The 19,931-nt window shown below is 42.4% G+C and overlaps 1 pseudogene; it reads left to right on the top strand.

The window, feature by feature from the left end:
* Positions 1-8,937: 8,937 nt before the first annotated feature.
* On the top strand, positions 8,938-19,262 carry LOC138585216 (gastrula zinc finger protein XlCGF57.1-like; annotated as a pseudogene).
* Positions 19,263-19,931: the final 669 nt, after the last annotated feature.

The raw sequence follows: 19,931 nt of genomic DNA, 5'->3' as shown, positions 1-19,931 counted from the left end.
TTTCCCTGACATCCAAGGTTTGCATGTGAGCAGACAGCAGGCCTGCTGTGGGAAATATTCATGTCTTACTTTTTAACCAGATTCTAGTCACCTCTGACCTCTATTTCTTGGCAGCCATGATTTCCCTTATTTCTGGTGCAGGCTCACCCTGTCAGTGCTTTCATGCAAACCAGAGATTAACTCATAACCCCATTTTGTCATCTTCACAAAGACCAACTTACAATGTTACAATTTCTATTTTATAAGCAGGCAACAGGGTTTTGAATTTGATGCGAGTGGCAACTTGGAGCCAGTGGATGTTTTGGGCTGGTTGAAGACCATCTGCAGTATGGGGGCTACAGTAGTCAATGCAATATTATGAGAGCTCTGATCTTCCTGATGTACAGGGCAAATTGACACGAAGGAGCAATCTGGGCTTTGTGAATCTGAAAGGTCAGCTGGTCGTCAATCATGACACCCAGGTTCTGTGTGTTTGACTGATTGTGAGAAGCCGATCAGGGAAATTCAGGGCCAATTTCTGTCCCAGTCCAGCCCACTATTATGGAGCCCCAGAGTGGCCTTGGAATGAAAAAAACTCAACAAAATGCTATTTCGAGCGCACAAAGTAGTAAATCGTGGTCTCGTTTTAAACAAATCATTCCCTTGTTTTGATTAATTCGTTCCTTTGTTTTGATAAACTTGTCCCATCATTTTGCTGATTCTCTTAGCCACGCAGAGCTGGGCTGTCATCCTCTCATCCTGACAGAGCTCAATTCTGTCACAAACAGATGATGAGCGTATTGCGTCAGGTGAGCGTATTGCGTCATTTCCTGTTTTCTCGCTGCTACTGTGTTGTTCTGTGCTGTTTGTAGCTGCTGCTAGAGCTCGAGTTAAATCGATTAATCTGCTGTAATTATCATCACTGCGGTTATTCAGCTGCTGTGTACTTAAACAGACACTAGTTTTCATCAAGCACACTGTTGCATTAGCGTCATATCTGCTAAACCCTTAACTTTATACTCGCTCAGCCGTTAGCTTAGCAGCTAGCTTAATCAATTGAAATGTCTTCTCCTTCTCCCTCCTGCTCTCCTGATCTGCCCTGTTCGGTGTGTCAGATGTTTAGCTCTACCTCGACCTCCTTTACGGATAAGGGTACTTGTATGAAATGTAGTATTTTTGGAGCTATGGAAGCGAGGATCACGGAATTAGAGACGCGGCTCCGCACCTTGGAAAACCAAGAATCGCTAGCTGCTGTAGTCAGCAGCAAGCCCCCAGGGCCAGTAGCCGATGCGGGCCGACCTAGCGTAGCTTCTCCCCCGGCAACTCCCGAGCAGCCGGGATGCAGTGGCTGGGTTACTCTCAGAGGGAAGCATAGCCGCAAGACGAAGCACACGGTTCACCACCAACCACTTCACGTTTCGAACAAGTTTTCCCCACTCAGCGACACACCCGCTGAGAAACCAACTCTGGTTATTGGCAGCTCCATAGTCAGAAACGTGAAGTTAGCGAAGCCAGCGGCCATAGTGAAATGTATTCCTGGGGCCAGAGCGGGCGACATCGAGTCAAATTTAAAACTGCTGACAAAGGATAATCATAAATTTGATAAGATTGTAATTCATGTCGGCGTTAATGACTCCCGGTTACGCCAATCGGAAGTCACTAAAATTAATGTTGAGTCAGTGTGTGCATTTGCAAAGACGATGTCGGACTCCGTAGTTTTCTCTGGACCCCTGCCCAATCTGACAAGTGATGACATGTATAGCCGCATGTCATCATTCAACCGCTGGCTGTCGAGGTGGTGCCCAGCAAACGATGTGGGCTTCATAGATAACTGGCAGACATTCTGGGGAAAGCCTGGTCTTATCGGAAGAGACGGCATTCATCCCACTTTGGATGGTGCAGCTCTTTTGTCTCGTAATATGGCTAAGTTTGTTAGTCGTAAAACCTGACAAACCAGAGTTGAGACCAGGAGGCAGAGCTGTAGTCCTACACACTCCTCTGAGCTTCCCTGTGAGCAGTTTCCCAGCCAAAATGTTAATGTTATAGAGACTGTGTCTGCCCCCCAACCCAGGCCTTTTATTACAGTTAATTCAAACTCAAATAAAAAAGGAGTAAATCAAAAAAATGTAATAAAAATTAAAACAACAACCGAAGTTAAGCCAAAAGATATGAGAATTAAATGTGGTCTGTTAAATATCAGATCCCTGTCATCTAAAGCTCTATTAGTGAACGATCTGATATCAGATTATCATATTGATTTACTCTCTTTAACTGAGACTTGGCTGTGTCAGGAAGAATATGTCAGCTTAAATGAATCCACTCCTCCCAGTTATCTTAATACTCATATTCCTCGAGACACTGGTCGAGGTGGTGGAGTGGCAGCTATCTTCAGTTCTAGTCTTCTAATCAACCCTAGACCAAAACTTAGTTTCAGCTCTTTTGAAAGCCTTGTTCTGAGTTTTTCACACCCAGCCTGTAAAACTTTACAGCCTGTTTTATTTGTGATAGTATACCGCCCTCCTGGCGCATACTCTGATTTTCTAACTGAATTCTCAGAGTTTTTATCAGATTTAGTCCTGAGTTCAGATAAAATAATTATTGTAGGGGACTTCAATATTCATGTAGATGTTGATAATGATAGTCTTAGCATGGCATTTATGTCCCTTTTGGACTCTATTGGTTTCACTCAAAGTGTAAACCAGCCTACTCACCGCTTTAACCACACCCTCGACCTTGTTCTAGCTTATGGCCTTGAAACCGAAAACTTAATTGTCCTCCCACAAAATCCTCTTTTATCAGATCACTATTTAGTAACATTCGATGTCTTATTAACCGACTACTCTCCAGTTAACAAAAATGTACTCACAAGATGTTTGTCTGATAGGGCTGTAGCTAAATTTAAGGAAACAATTCCAGCTGCTTTTAATTCTTTACCACATCTGTTTACTACAGAAAGCTCTTATGCTAATGTTAGTCCCTCTCAGCTTGATCAGTTTGTTGATAGTACTGCAGGTTTGCTGAGAAGTACTCTAGACTCGATTGCCCCCTTAAAAAAGAAGATTATCAAACGACAGAGGCTAGCTCCATGGTATGACTCAGAAACTCGTAACTTGAAGCAAATGTCGCGTAAATTTGAAAGAATGTGGCGATCCACCAAAACAGAAGAGTCTCGTTTACTCTGGCAAAATAGTCTTAATAAATACAGGAAGGCCCTACGGCATGCTCGAGGTGTCTACTACTCCTCCCTCATAGAAGAACATAAAAACAATCCCAGGTACCTTTTCAGCACTGTAGCCAGGCTGACAGAGAGTCACAGCTCCACTGAGCCAAGTATTCCTATAGGCCTCAGCAGTGATGATTTCATGAGCTTCTTTAATGACAAAATCCTAAAGATTAGAGACAAAATTTGTAACCTCCTGCCGTTAACTGGTGCAGATGTATCTTTGGAAACTGCTCAAAAACCTGATGTTTACCTTGACTGTTTTTCTCCAATTGACCTTCCTGAGCTAAATTCTCTGATATCTTCGTCTAAACCATCAACCGGTCTTTTAGACCCGATTCCAACCAAGCTGCTTAAGGAAGTCTTTCCCTCAATTAGCACTTCTTTACTAGATATGATCAATATGTCTTTATCGACGGGCTATGTACCCCAGCCTTTCAAACTAGCTGTAATTAAGCCACTTCTTAAAAAGCCTACCCTAGATTCAGGCACCTTAGCTAACTATAGACCTATATCTAACCTTCCTTTTATCTCAAAGATCCTTGAGAAAGCAGTTGCTAATCAATTATGTGACTTTCTTCATAACAACAGTTTATTTGAGGACTTTCAGTCAGGATTTAGAGTCCACCATAGCACTGAGACAGCCCTTGTGCGAGTTTCAAATGATCTACTTACTGCTTCAGACAGAGGACTTCTCTCTGTACTCTTCCTGTTAGATCTTAGTGCCGCTTTCGACACGATAGACCATCACATCCTGTTACAGAGATTAGAACATTTAATTGGCATTACAGGATCTGCACTAAGTTGGTTTAAATCTTATCTATCAGATCGATCTCAGTTTGTTAATGTTCATGATGTGTCCTCTATGCAAACCAAAGTTAGTCATGGAGTTCCACAAGGTTCTGTGCTCGGACCGATTCTTTTTACCTTATATATGCTTCCTCTGGGTAATATCATGAGGAAATTTTCATTTTTATGCAGATGATACTCAATTATACTTATCTATGAAGCCAGACGAAACCAATCAGCTATCTAAACTAGAAGCATGCCTTAAGGACATAAAGATCTGGATGACTAGAAACTTTCTGCTACTTAATTCAGACAAAACTGAAGTTATTGTGCTCGGCCCAAAACACCTGAGAGATTCTTTCTCTAATGATATAGCTGCCCTAGATGGCATCAGCCTGGCATCCAGCACTACTGTTAGGAATCTGGGAGTTCTATTTGATCAGGATATGTCCTTCATCTCCCACATAAAACAAATATCAAGGACAGCCTTCTTTCATCTTCGCAACATAGCAAAAATCAGACACATCTTGTCTCAAAACGATGCAGAAAAACTAGTCCATGCATTCGTTACTTCCAGGTTGGATTATTGTAACTCGTTACTATCAGGCTGCCCTAATAAGTCACTAAAAACTCTGCAGCTGGTACAAAATGCTGCAGCACGTGTGCTGACAAGAACTAGGAAGAGAGAGCACATCTCTCCTGTATGAGCCTCTCTGCACTGGCTTCCTGTAAAATCTAGAATAGAATTTAAAATCCTTCTTCTTACTTACAAAGCTCTTAATGGTCAGGCACCATCATATCTTAAAGAGCTCATAGTGCCATATTACCCCTCTAGAACATTGCGCTCCCAGGATGCAGGCCTGCTTGTGGTACCTAAAGTCTCTAAGAGTAGTGTTGGAGGTAGAGCCTTCAATTACCAGGCCCCCCTCCTCTGGAACAATCTACCAGTCAAGGTCCGGGAGGCAGACACCCTCTCTTCTCTTAAGAGTAGACTTAAAACTTTCCTCTTTGATAAAGCTTATAGTTAGGGCTGGCTCAGGCTTGGACTAGCCCATAGTTATGCTGCTATAGGTTTAGACTGCCGGGGGGATCTGACACACCAAGCTTCTCTCTCTCTCTCTCTGACTCTCTGACTCTCTGACTCTCTCTCTCTCTCTCTCTCTTCCTCTCTCTCTGACTCTCTCTCTCTATCTCTCTCTCTCCCTCTCTCTCTGACTCTCTCTCTCTCTCTCTCTGTCATATTAATGCAGCTCATTAACTCTGTATTTTCTGGTCCCATTAACATTACTAACCACATATCTTCCCGGGAGTTCTTGTGCTCCCTTGTCTTGAAGATTCCTGAGGATCGTTGCTGCAGACCACCTGCTGCTGTGGACCTGCTCGACTGCAACAACTACTAACATCAGCCTTCCCCATAGTATCATTATTGTTGCTGCTAATGCTAATAGTAGACCTGTTGACTTCAACTGTTACAATTACGATTACCTCAGCCTTTATCATTACTCTGCTTCTCTCGCTAATTTATTTATTTATTTATTTATTTAGCCAATCTTCACCCTAGTCTACCACTATTATTGGCATTGTAACCATAAGTATGTGTCTGTTGTTGTTCATGTAACAAGGACATATGTTGTTGTGGTAACAAGAACATATGTTGTTGTTGCTCTCTTTGCCTGTCTCTATCCTGCATCTCCTTCTATCCCATTTTCGGCCCATCCAGTCGAGGCAGATGGCTGTTCAACATGAGTCTGGTTCTGCTCGAGGTTTCTGCCTGTTAAAAGGAAGTTTTTCTGCCAATGTGCCGAATTGCTAAGTGCTACTCATGGTGGATTGATGTTGGGCCTCTCTTTGAATAACTTAACAAAGAGTCGGTCTAGACCTGCTCTTTCTGTAAAGTGTCTCGAGATAACCCTGGTTATGATTTGGCGCTATACAAATAAAATTTGATTGATTGATTGAAAGGGATCAGCATTAGACTTGACTCTAGTATCAAACAGTATTGCAGCAATATGTGACTGGTCAGTGTATCAAAGAGGAACTTTAGGGAGTGACCATTATCCAGTGTGGTGCAAAATTAATATTGCTTCTCCACAGGGAGTAGAGGGTGGTGGGGGAAAGTGGATATTTGCAAAAGCAAACTTGGAGATATTTATGGAGGAAGGAGACGAACTACTAAGCCAGGTCAGTGAGGAACTGAGTGTGGAAATGCTTGATTGCAAAATAAAACAAAGCATTATAGCAGCTGCAGCAAAAGCTATCCCAAAAAGTAAAGGAAAGAAAAAGAACAAGACAGTACCATGGTGGGACAATAAATGTAAGGAGGCAGTGAGAAGCAGAAACAAAGCTTTTAGACTAGTGAAAAGAACTTTCAGCACTTAATCCAGTACGTAAGCAAGCTCAGGCAGCAGTGAGAAGGACGATAAGACAGGCCAAAAGAATCACTGGAGACAGTTTTGTGACTCCATAGGAAGCTCAACGAAAGTAGGGGAAGTGTGGGGGACGATTAAGAAAATGGGAGGGGATAGAAGAGAGTGGAGTTATCCTGTTCTGATAGATGGAGGTGCATAGCACAAATAACTTATCAGAAGGAGGTCAAAGAGGCAGAGAAAGAACAAAAGCAGAAAACAGAGAGGCACTCTGTAGAAAAGTGAGTTTTGAGGGAATGGAAAATGTCCCTTTTACCATGGATGAGCTGAAGAGGGCTCTTAATAAAACCGGGCAAACTGCACCAGGGAAAGATGAAATATGTTACTGCATGTTCAAGCATCTAAGTGAAAGAAGCCTTGGGAAGTTATTGACGCTATATAACAAGGTGTGGGAAGAAGGGAGAATGCCAAAGAGCTGGAAGGAAGCAGTCATCATTCCAATACGGAAACCTGGGAAAGATGCAAACAAGCCAGGGAATTATAGACCCATAGCTCTAACGTCACATGTTTGTAAGCTAATGGAAAGGATGGTAAATGAGAGGTTAATCTTCCTATTAGAGAGCAAAAGCATGCTGACAAAGAGATGGTAGGAGCAGTGTTTTTTGATGTTGAGAAAGCATATTACATGCTATGGAAAGAGGGCCTCTAATGGGGATTGGAGGAAGGATTTTTAACTGGGTGATGGACTTCTTAAATGGAAGAACTATTCAGGTGAGAATAGGGGCAGAACTTTCCAACCAGTATGAAGTTGAGAATGGTACGCCACAGGGAAGCGTAGTAAGTCCAACATTATTTGCAGTAATGATTATGTGTAGTTTTGAGAGTGTTTCAGGAGGAATGGGGAGATCTTTGTTTGCAGATGATGGTGCCTTGTGGAAAAGGGGGAGGAATTTTGAGCATGTCGTCAAGAAAATACAGGAAGGAATCAGTCAAGTCGAGAGATGGGGAACTAAATGGGGATTTAAGTTTTCAGTGGAAAAGTCGAAAGTTGTTTTCTTTACAAGAAAGAAACTAACAAATTGCAGTTAAAAAATGTATGGTGAAGAAATAGAAAAAGTTGACAGCTTTCGCTTTCTATGGGTACACTTTGACCAGAGGTTAACCTGGAGAGACCACGTCAGTCAAATGATCAAAAAGTGCAAACAAGTGTTAAATGTAATGAGATGCCTTGTAGGATTGCGGTGGGGTGCAGATTTTACATCGCTGAAGCACATCTATGTGTCCCTAATCAGATCCCGGCTAGATTATGGGAGTGTAGTATATGGGTCAGCAGCAAAATCAGTGTTGGCAGGCTTAGATGTAATCCAGGCACAAGCACTAAGATTGAGTATAGGAGCAGTCAGATCTTCTCCTGTATGTGTGCTCCAGGTGGAAGCAGGGGAAATGCCATTGTGCTTGAGGAGAAAGCAGCTGATGGCCCACTACTGGGTTAACATAAAAGGGCAGGGTGATGACCACCCTACAAAAAGTGTGCTGCAGGCGTGCTGGGAGAAGGAAAGAGCAGTGTTTGGAAAAGAGTTTGCAGAGACTACAATATGGCCTGAAAGACCTCTCTGGCTGCATGAGAAGCGAACAGTGGACTTTGAGCTACTGCGATTAAGCAAATCAATAAAAAGACAGATTTAGTCAATGAATTTTACCATCTTGTAGAAAACAAATATAAGGACTGGGTTCAAGTTTTTACTGACGGGTCAAAGGAGCCTCTCACAGGTGCTGCTGTATTCAAAGTATTGACCTCTGTTGAAAGACTGAAAAGGAATTGTAATGTTGTGTTTCTGTGGGTCCCTGCACACGTAGGTATTATTGGAAATGAAAGAGCAGACAAACTGGCAAAGGAGGCGGTTAAAAGAACAGCTATTGAAGCAGAAATTAAACTATCAAAGTCAGAAGGTAAAAGTATTGTGTGGCAACAAAACTGGAACACTGAGACAAAAGGAAGGCACTTGTATTCAATACAAAATACAGTAAGATCATCAAGAAACAGAGGACATAAAAGGAAAGAACAAGTTATAATAGCAAGACTGAGGATTGGACATAGCAACTTAAACAGCACTCTGCACATTAGAGGGAGACACCCAACAGGACTGTGTGAGCATTGTCATGAGCCGGAAACAACAGCACATATACTAGTGTCATGTGATAAATACAGACAGGAAAGACAAATAATGATGAATAAGTTGGAGAGGATAGGAAGAGCAGAAAAAAGTGTTAAAAGTATTCTTGAGTGCGCAGAAGGTACGCAAGGGAGGGAGGAGGTGTGGACTTTACTGACTGTGACTGGACTGTTAAACAGAATATAAAATGATTGAGGAAAAAGAAGATGAGTAACTGAAGGTGGCAGTAATGCAACTTCATGGATTCCAGCTGCTGTAAAACACCAGAGAAGAAGAAGGAGTAAACGACAGCTGAGGAGCAGAGGCGCTTGTCAACCGGCGCAGAGAAATGCGCGTCTGGTGTGAAGGGAAGTGCTCCAGCTCGCGCGCGATTTCCGTTGCGCGGCGCTTCACAGCGCTTCGGCATTCGATGTGTCCCCGGCGTAATCGTAGAAAAGACGTCAGCGTTCAGTTGTCTTTTCCTTCTTTGACTCTTGGATGTGTGGAAAATGTCCGGGTTTCAGGATCTTAAGGATTTATTCAGACAGCTGCTGCTCGCTGCGGTTATCAGAGACGAGGCAGGACAAACATCAACATGCGGATACGAAGAGGAGCTCCACCGCCAAAGAAAACTGCTGGATGTGATTTTAACACCTGATACAAAGCTGCGGAGAGCAGGTTGGTTTTCTTTCACTGCTGGAAACGTGTTTCCTACTAATGTTTCAGGGAGCCGAGCCTTTAGCTAATGTTCATAGACGCACAGAGCGCGTTAGCCGCAGCTAGCTCCTAGGCCCCAGAATATCTGTGAGCTGCTCTATCATTTTCAGCCACTTTGAGCCAAAAACACATTTTGAGTTTTATCCATTGTCGGAAAGAGGGGATTTTTAGCGTTCCAGCGATATCATTATTTTTTTTGTTCTCCAAATATTAAGTAGCATTAAATAATCACTGTCACAGAGTCATGATTTTTAGAAGTTTGCTGTACATTTTTAGGTGTTTATTCAAATGAATCGTGAAACATAAAACACGTTTATCTAGATATGTTTGCACAAACACATACACAAATACTATACTGTTCACCCTTTGTCACAAGTCATCCATGAAGCAAACACACGCGCACACACACACACACACACACACATGCATGCACATACCCACGTGTATGCACACACGCACATGCACACAATATACAATTTTAAGTTAAAAAACTTAACTTGAGAATATACTATGGTCATGTGTTTCACATGCTTGTGTGTACACAAGCCCATGTACATGACCACGTGCACAACCAAAGCCATGTGCACGCCCATACTCACATGTACCACAGGCGCCACGTTTTCGATCACGATCAGTTATACATGCTGTGATGTTTACTGACAGCACAGGAGCGCTCTCTTGGTTCAAAGTATTTCTTGTAGCTCAAAATGTTGTTGGATGGATTACTATTTTACATTTCATTTGTAACTGATCAGCTGGCTGGAGGTGTCCCATGGGTGGCTCGCGAGTCACCTAAAGAATAATTTAGACAACTAGAAAAATTGCAATTCCTTGCAGAAAATGCATGGGAATGCTGAAAGCTAAAAATGCAGAAATGTGAAGTAAACTGCTGAAAGCTGTTGAAAAGATTAAAAAGGTGAGGAACATTAGGCAGAATGTGAGGGATATTAAGCTCAAAGTGAGGAAGAAGAAGAAGAAGAAACAGAAGGTATGGAAGATGAAGCTTAAAGTGAGGAAAATCAAGCTGCAAGTGAGGAACATGTAGCTAAAGGTGAGGAGGAGGAAGCTGAACGTTAGGAAGAAATAGCTGAAGGTGAGCAGTGTTTCTGCTACACACGTTTTTCAGATTTCTATAACGTGTCCTGAAGTTGCAATTAAACGACGGAGAGGTCCGCTCCAGAGGTCGTTCGCCGATGTCATTTGGTAAGGATCGATTGATCGTTTTGATCGCTCGTCATTAATAATGTCCCTTGTGCACTTGCAGCTCACTTGCCGTTTTGAATTGCAAGAGAAAATATTTAACTTTTGTAATGTAATTAAACAGACTTCTGATGAAGGCAGTCAACAAAGCAGACAGAGAGACAGACAGAAAGAGGGGGCGGGGCCAGCAGCTATGCACAGAGCAGAGGTGCAGGTGTGTTGGGGGAGTGAAGCAAAGCCAAGTGATCAGATTAAAGTAGTTTGTGAATTAAAACATAATAAAGTGAAGTAAAGAGACAAAGAGACAGTACAATTAGAGTGTGGAAGTCTGTATGTGATGTGCTTCTCACAGAAATCATTGATATATGCGAGTAATTGCGATCAACTAATTAACCCCCCCCCGTTGCTGAAAAAACTCTGGAAACACTGGTGAGGAAGAAGAAGCTTACTTTACAGTAGATGGACAGTATTTCAGCGCTCCAGTTGCTTTAAAGCTCATTGTGCCATAACTGTTAATCCGTTTGGCTTCAGAATTTAATCAGCGGTAGAGGAGAAGATTTCCTACATTTTGAGCGTAAAATTATGTGTGTGGAGTGAAAATTGTGGGCTGAGGAGCAATTTGTTTGGAAGAAGTTTGAAATATTTTAAACAACCTTTCCACTCTAATTTCCAAATCTTCACTCTAGCCCCGAACATTCCGCGAAATACACACTAATGTTAAAATCTGAAAAAGGCGAAAAACAGCATCAAACTTAAACAGTGATGATTCAAACACCGTAAAAGATAGCAGAAAGCTGAATACAAGTATAATAGAACAAACTGTGAACATTTAAAAGCAAAAATGAAGTCTGTGAGTGAAAGTGTGCTGAAGCAGTAGCATTTCAAAGCTGAAGGACTTAAAGTGAAGTTGAACATGTTTCCCATCTGTTTTCATTGTACAAAAAGGTACAAAAAGCTGAATATTTAAAAAAGTATAAAGAGTAGAAATGTAAAAAGTAGAAGTAGATAGTTGAATGCTTTTTGTAGTACAAAGTATGCAGAAGTAGAAGCACGTCGAAAGAAAGAATAAAAATTAGTGGAAAAATAAAAATAAAGAACAGGATAACAATAGTGTGAATGCTGAATCAGCATTCCCGGAAGGTCGGAGGTACGGTCCCCAGCTCCCTCTGGCTACGTGTCGAAGTGTCCTTGGGCAAGACACTGAACCCCAAATTGCTCCCGGTGGCATAGCCAGCGGGGATGAATGTGATAACTGATTGACAGTTGGGCACTTTACATAGCAGCCTCTGCCCTCAGTATATGAATGTATGTGTGAATGGGTGAATTTGACATGTAGTGTAAAAGCAGCTTTGAGTGGTCGCAAAGACTAGAAAAGTGCTATATAAGTACAGTCCATTTACCATTTACCATTTATATTTATCGACTGAATTTGATTATATAAGTTATATAGTCTGAATGCCAAGACTTTGTTTATTTAAAATCAGACAAAACCCCAAAACGACCCAAAATCGATATGTATATCGATAAAATCCACTTTTATCTCGCAATGAGCTGTTGCGACATCCGACTGATTTTGATAGAGCGGGCCACATTGGCAGAACTCATCCACCCATAGGCTACTCATCAGTTCTTTCTCCAAGGTCCAATATACTCCGCTGTCTGTCCCACGAACACGCCTTGAGACTCGTGGTGATCGTGCTTTTGAGGCCATAGCACATAACTTGTGGATGCCCTGGCTATATCTTAATGTTCTACTGACACTGTTTAGTCTTTCAGAAACCAGTTAAAAACATATGTTAGGCATTCCAGTAACTATAGATTGTCCTGTAGCAGAGGGATTATTGTTGAATGCATAGGTTCCTGGCAAAGTTGCTGATGAGTCCAGATTATGGGACTAAAACAGTCTCATAGGTATTCGTAACTCGTAAAACACATTGCACAATAAATGCAGTGTGATTTGAAGAGCTGAGAACAACCAAATCGCAGAGGGAGTTTGACTTCACTGTCTTTTTAGGAAGTTATTTTTAAAGGATATATTTACATCGGACGTACTTGATGTCAGATTTATTAATGTGCATCGTAGTATACCCCCCAGGAGGGGGTCTGTGTTGTTTTTGAGGTGTGAAAGCACAAGGTGCTGAAAACACTTCATCACCATTAGGGATGCAACTATTACAGATTGTGATGGTACGATAATGAGTCTGAGGACTAATCACGGTTACATGATTGTTATGCATAAATTAATTTCGCATTACTAATGTATAAAAATCAATTCTTAAGAAATGTTCATTATTTATTGTTGCCTTTTGAAACAGAAGTAACACAGTAATCAAATAATACAGTCCAAACTTTTAAATGGGAAATATGGATGAAAAAAAACCTCTAATTGGCTTTTGGACTGAAACTGTTGCTGCCCTTTGAAGCATACATAATACTTCAACAATGATAGCTTAATAAAGAAGCGATCTGAAGTGTCATCCATGCCCATCTTTAAGTAATCTATCTTAGGTAATGAATGTAATCTTACTGTACATGGTGCCTGAGAAAATCCTGACTATAACTGTTTAAGTTAAAATGGAAGAAACTGAGGACATCTCTCATACAGTGTTATGAATAACTCATATGCATTTGAAGCTGCAAGCGGTGATGAACGGGCCATCGCACCCATGTGCAAGTTGGGGTGTGTCGCGGGTTGTGCATGAAGTACAGGATGTACTGAAGCCACGGGTTGTGCACCAGTAGGCGGTGCTATCGGCATGACCCAAATTTGTAGATCTGTTCAGGTTGTGAATGTCATCATACATGTGAAATTTGAAGCTGATTGAAGATTGTATATGAGAGTTAGTACTGGCTCTTACCAGTAGGTGGCACGATGACTATGAGCAAAAATTAATATGTAGATCTGTTCAGGCCATGTCTGGCATCATACATGTGAAATTTGAAGCTGATTGAACATTGTATATGAGTGACATTATAGCTAAGACAAAGAAATTTGCATGTAAATGTGTTCAGGGTGGGACTCTTAGCACATGAAATTTGGTGCAGTTATGATGAAGTACAGCTAAGCTATAGCAGGATAAATGTTATGGCAAGGTATCATATCGAGTGTCATATTCCCTGTGCCGCCACAGACACGCCCCTTGATGAAAACTCAAGCTTTTAATAACTTTTAATCTTCAGTGTCTTCTCAATGTACTGACAGAATTTGAAGAGGATCGGATGAAGTCCCTAGGAAGAGTTCATCAAAGTATGGACCCTGTGAATATGGTGAAATAGGCCAAAAATGACCACAAAATACAAAATTGCTGACTTCCTGTTGGGTTTAGCGTATGTCCATAATAGACTTTTTTGTAGGTCCTGACATGATACATATATGTGTACTAAATTTGGTGCACGTAGGTGAAACCTGTTGGAGGGGCTGAACTTTAGGGGGCGCTAGGGAGCCATTTTGCCTCACCCATGCACAAAAGCACTATTACACGTAAATTTCTCCTGCACACGTCAACTTTCATGAGTTCTGGGGCATGTTAAAGCCGCCAAATATGCGATTACTTTGTGCGAAATAATTCCTTGAATTCCAATAGGGTCCTGCGTAGCAGGGTCACTGCGTTCAGTGCTTGTGCCCTAATTAATTAAATCCCATGGTATAGTGCTGGAAGTCTACAAGCTCCGCTTTACTGCTGTTTGTTTACGTTGAACTGAAAGCTCAACTTTCACCACTACACCATTGATTGTAAGTGACACGGTTTTGTTGAATGCCCCACCAACTCAGTGTTTCATCCAGTATCTTGCCACTAATGTAGTATCAGTAATTATTTTATCATCAGTTACTTGGAAGGGGTAGTGTTAGGTAGGGATCTCGCAGATACTGTATCAAGTTCGACGTGTTTGACACTTTAGTCGCAACTTTTTTCCGTCAGGTTTTGTAGGCGGGGGATTCGTCGTCTTGACAAACTTCCTGATAATTTTTGCTCCCACAACTTGACTCCTTACTTCAGGTGGATACAAAGATTCTCTGCAAGACCCATCCTCCATTATAAAGCTAAGGTAGCCTCCATGTCTCTTGATAAGCATGGCACAATAGACTGGTGCACCCACAGGTGTCGTTCATTCCGCGCCAAAAACGATGTACCCGCCCCTTTTGTATGCCTTTATTTTAGAGAGAGGACAGTGGATAGTGGTGGAAATGGGGGAAGAGAGAGTGGGGATGACACGTGGCAAGGGACTGAGGGCGGGACTTGAACCTGGGGCCGCCGCATCGAGGACTGTAGCCTCTGTATATGGTCACCGATTTAAGCACTGAGCTAAACCGGCGCCCAACAAGTCCCTTTTTTGAGAGAGAGAACAGAAACACCAGGTGTATCGGAGCCTTTGTGAATAAATAAGTGTGATGTTTTAAAGTGCAGTTAATAGTGAATCAGGTTAATCGCTGCATCCCTAATCACCACAGAGGTCAGGGGGAATGTTATGTGGTCATTAAGTCCTGTGGTCCTCAGTCTTTCGGACACAAGAACGATAATGGAGAGAACTTGAAGCAAGCTGGTATGAGGCATGTCTCCAGAGAGGTGTCTAAAATGTCTGTAAACACTGGAGACAGCTGATCAGCACAGTGCTTTAAGGGAGAGGCAGAGTCAGGTGTGGCTGCTTTGTGGGGGTTCTGTTTTTTGAAGTTAACATCTCTCTCCAAAGCCCCTTGCACATGTTCTTCTCTCCTGCAAATGTCACACGATGTAACGGTGGGCTGCATGTGTGAATGCAGCAGGTAAAAGTCAGGAACATTCACCACAATCTCGTTGTCCACTACAAGCGTAGTTTCGCTGCTATATTCTCTTTACTGCTCGCCTCCGCAGGCCCCTAAAATCACCCACTGTGAGGTACATGTCTGAAAGGCAGGCTCCTTAAAATATCAGGTAGTGAATTTCCTATATTTTAAGTGTGAAAGGGGCTTATGATAGAGAGTTGTCACCGTGGAGGAAATGAGCTGCTTAGTGGAGTCACAGGACAGGTTTCAGGACTGTCCCATTGTCACTCAAAGTGACAGTAGAACTCATTGGCCCTGTTCAGACCTGGCATTATCCACATCATATGTCCTGGGTCATCTGATCACAATTGGTGAGCTCTTAGCACAGCTGTTCACACCGAGCCTTAACGAGCCCTTCACATGCGGCTTCAGTGACCACTTGTGATCGGATCTTACTTTCCCGCTCTGTATGCAAATGAACATGTGGAGACGTAGTTTAACTGTGCCCAGAAATATGGACAGATAGAGGTACAGAGCATGGGAAACGCACAGCTCTGTGTCATATCTGCTCCTCTCCGAACAACTGTCTCCCCCCGCATAGCATGATAACTCTGATAAACTATGCCTGGATCACCTCCAGCTCATCTCATTCACAGCATGTGGAGATGTAGTTTATGCTTTATGAAGGTCAACGGAAACACAGGAATGATCATGACCCTATTGAGTCAGGGGCAGAGCATGAGATGCACACATCTGTGCCATATCTGCTCCTTCTGTAACGTCTGTCTCCTCCCCTGAGCACGAGTAGCCTAAACTCTGATAAAAATTGAGCTCATCTCATTCACAGCATGTGAAGATGTAGTTCATACTTTATGAAGGTTGCGCACTGGATTTACAGGACAGATCAAGATCCTATTGAGTCAGGGGCAAAGCATGAGAAATACACACAGATTTGTCCCCTTCTCGTCCATTCAGGATCGTCCCGTATTGAAAAACGTAAATGCGGTCTCCTTACTGTATAGACATGATCTGTCTGTATCTCTGTGCACACTCCGCTCTGATGCATAAACTACAATTACACATGCTTCGAGTGACTTGAGAAATAAATAAAGATAAGATTTTCAAGAGACCCAGCAGTGAATTGTTAAGTCAGACAGGAATTGGAGGCGAGTGAGCTCGCCTTATCCATGTAATCCTTGCCATGGATCGTGAGAGTGGGCGGTGCTTAAGGTCATTGGCAAGGCGCAAGTCATTAACAGAGTAGGCAGTTTTAGGCCTGTAGCTTGTGATCTCTCTGAGACCTTTCCAGATTGGGCCAGTGTCCATCTCTGAGAACTCTTGTAGTTTACAATGTTGCAATGTTAGAATTTCATTTAGTAGATGCTTTTGTCCAAAGCAACGTACATCTGAGAGTTAATACAACACAAGCAACGATCAAGACATCAAAATAAATCATCATCAACATCCACATGGTCACATAATCATCATCATGAATATCCTTATCAACATCAACAACATCCTCAATGTCATCATCAATAGGATCAATGTCATTAAGGTCAAAGGTGTTCATAAAGAGCTGGGTCTTTAGCTTCTTCTTAAAGGTGAAAGGGACTCTGTGGACATAATGGAGTTTGGTAACTCGTTCCATCACCGGGGGGTGACAGAGGAGAAGGGTCTAGTTAGTGACTTCAGGCCCTGTTGTGATGGAAGTAGCATGCGCCTTTCATTGGCAGAGCGTAGTGGGCGGGACGGAGTGTAGACCTGGATGAGAGCATTCAGGTAGGCAGGAGCCGTTATTGTTGCTGTTTTGTAAGCATGCAATAGGGTCTTGCTGCCTGGCTACATGGCTGTCTCTGCCAGTGTCAGCACCCGTTAACAATGGCTGTGTTTTGGTTTGCTTCCTGTATTTAGTCCTAGTATTTTAAGTCAGTTTATGTTCCGCCTGAATCCAACCGGATCCTGGTTCATTTGGAAACGGGCCGAGACCCATCTTTTCTGGTGGACTGTGGTCCAGTTGTTTGGTTCACAGCAGAGTGCGAATGTGTGTTCTCACCTCTCCAAATCAACAGACTATCCGAGTAAAGTCCAAAGCTGTCAGGTGTGAAAGCACCCTTAGATTACCTTTGCTAAAGTCTGGAAGCTGGTAGGAAACATCACTGCAGACCCATCACACCCAGGACACAAACTGTTTACATTTCTCCCCTCTTGTAGGCGTTACAAGGCACTGTACGCCAAAACAACGAGAATCAAGAAGTTCAGCTGCATCACTGCTGAACATTGGTCACATGTTTTCTTGAACGTAATTTAAATTTTTTTTTATCCATATCTTTTCTATTTGATGTATGTAAACAGTTGTTACACCTATTACACCTGCATAGAGATCAGTGACCAAGCAACAGGCAGGAGTTTCATATTGTCATTCAGCCAATTTATGAGATTATCGTACGTACAGCTGACAGTCACCAGACATTTATTGGTGGTTTTCTTTAACATCTGTTTTTTTTTTTTTTTACTGTGTCCTGCAGACGTCCAGCAGCTGTTGGTGAGTAAAGAAGAGCTTCAACCTGAGCAGCAGGAGTGGAGCCCCAGTCTGGACCAGGAGGACAACAAGCCCCCCTACATTAAAGAGGAACAGAAGGAAGTTTGGGGCAGTCAGGAGGGAGAGCAGCTTTAAGGACTGGAGAAGGCTGATACCACCAAGCTCCCCTTCACTCCACCCTCTGTAAAGAATGATGATGATGAAGAGAAACCTCAGTCCTCACAGCTTCATCAAAGACAAACTGAACAGATGGAAACAGAAGCTGATGGAGAGGACTGTGGAGGAGTAGAACCAGCCAGGAACTCAGATCCAGAGAGACATTTACAATCAGAGACTGAAGTCAAGACTGAAGTCTCTTCTGAACCTGAGACTGACGACAGTGAGAATTGGAAGGAAACCAGAGAACATCAGACATCAGTCTGTGGAAGACTTTGAAGATAAGAGACCAAATAATAATAAGAAATCACATAGCTGCTCTGAGTGTGGAAATACATTCAAAAATAAACAGCATCTGACCGAACACAGGAGAGAAACCCTTCAGCTGCACTAAGTGTGGTAAGAGATTTAACCAAAAAGGAAATCTGAACCAACACATGATTATTCATATGGCAGAGAAACCCTTTAGCTGCTCTGTTTGCAGTAAAACTTTTAACCTAGCAGGGCGTCTAAGCTCACACATGAGAATTCACACTGGAGAAAAACCCTTCAGCTGCTCTGAGTGTGGTGAAACCTTTAGCCAAAAATGGCATCTACACTCACACATGACAATTCACACAGGAGAGAAACCCTTCAGCTGCTCTGTGTGTTGTAAGAGATTTAACCAAAAATGCTATCTGACCAAACATATGTCTATTCACAGAGCAGAGAAACCTTTCAGCTGCTCTGTTTGCAGTAAAACATTTAACCTAGCAGGGCGTCTAAGCTCACACATGAGAATTCACACAGGAGAGAAACCCTTCAGCTGCCCGGAGTGCAGTAACAGATTTAACAGAAAAGAGCATCTGACCACACACATGAGAATTCAAACAGGAGAGAAACCCTTCAGCTGCTCTGAGTGTGGTAAAAAGTTTAATAAAAAGTCTGATCTGACACTTCATATGAGCCACCACAGAGGCGAGGGGAGAAACCCTGCAGCTGCTCGGAGTGCGGTAAAACATTTATCTATAAACGAAGTTTGGCCAAACACATGTTAGTTCACAGAGAGAAACCCTTCAGCTGCTCTGTTTGCAGTAAAACATTTAAACTAACAGAGAATCTGAGCTCACACATGAGAATTCACACAGGAGAGAAACCCTTCAGCTGCTCTGAATGCAGTAAAAGTTCTAGACTAACAGGGCATCTAAGATCACATATGAGAGTTCACTCAGGAGATAAACCCTTCAGCTGCTCCGAGTGTGGTAAAAGATTTAACAGTGAGTCAAATCTAACACTTCACATGGACAATCACAGAGGGGAGAAATCCCTCAGCTGCTCAGAGTGTAAAAGGTTTAACCATAGACAAAGTCGGTTCAAACATATGTTAGTTCACACAGGAGAGAAACCTTTGAGCTGCTCTTAGTGAGGTAAAATATTTTACACAAAGTCTAACCTAACACTTCACATGGACAATCACGGAGGGAAGAAATCCTTCAGCTGCTCTGCAGAAAATTATATAGATTAAAAGAGTATGTTACGACCCAAAAGATGTTTAAGAGGATGACGGCAGTAACAATACATTGAAAAACCCAGGTAAAATAACGGATGAAGCGGATTAAGCAAAGTAGGCCAAAGGTTTATTCAGTAATGTAACAAAACAACTTAAAGCGAGTGAGAAACTGAAAACCACTAGTTTCAACACAAAGAGTAGGCTAACTAACAATAAAGAATGACTAAATCACTGCAGGCTTCACTGCCACTGGAGGCCTGCTAGGTTCACACGCTGAACTTTACCCCAGCCACACACTGGTCCACACAGGCTTGATGAGAAGGGAGGAATGAGAGAGAGACCACAGCTCTCTTCTCCTTCTCATAGCCTCCTACTCATCAGCAGATTAGCCACACCTGCCACACCTCTACTGCAGAGCAGGAACCTGCAGGGAGAGGGAGAAAACACAAACACACACACACACACACACACACACAGCACGTAACACCCCCTCCCATAAAAACAAACTTGTAATTACTATTTGTTATTAAGGAACTACCATTATAGATACATACATTCACAGTATGGAGTATCACTAAACAT

This window comes from Semicossyphus pulcher, unplaced genomic scaffold, assembly GCF_022749685.1.
Source record: "Semicossyphus pulcher isolate SPU_LCO1_2020_fin unplaced genomic scaffold, fSemPul1.0.p SCAF_11, whole genome shotgun sequence".
NCBI classification, from domain to species: domain Eukaryota; kingdom Metazoa; phylum Chordata; class Actinopteri; order Labriformes; family Labridae; genus Semicossyphus; species Semicossyphus pulcher.
Note: the sequence above shows the minus strand (reverse complement) of the source record. Positions and strands in the feature narration are given on the sequence as shown.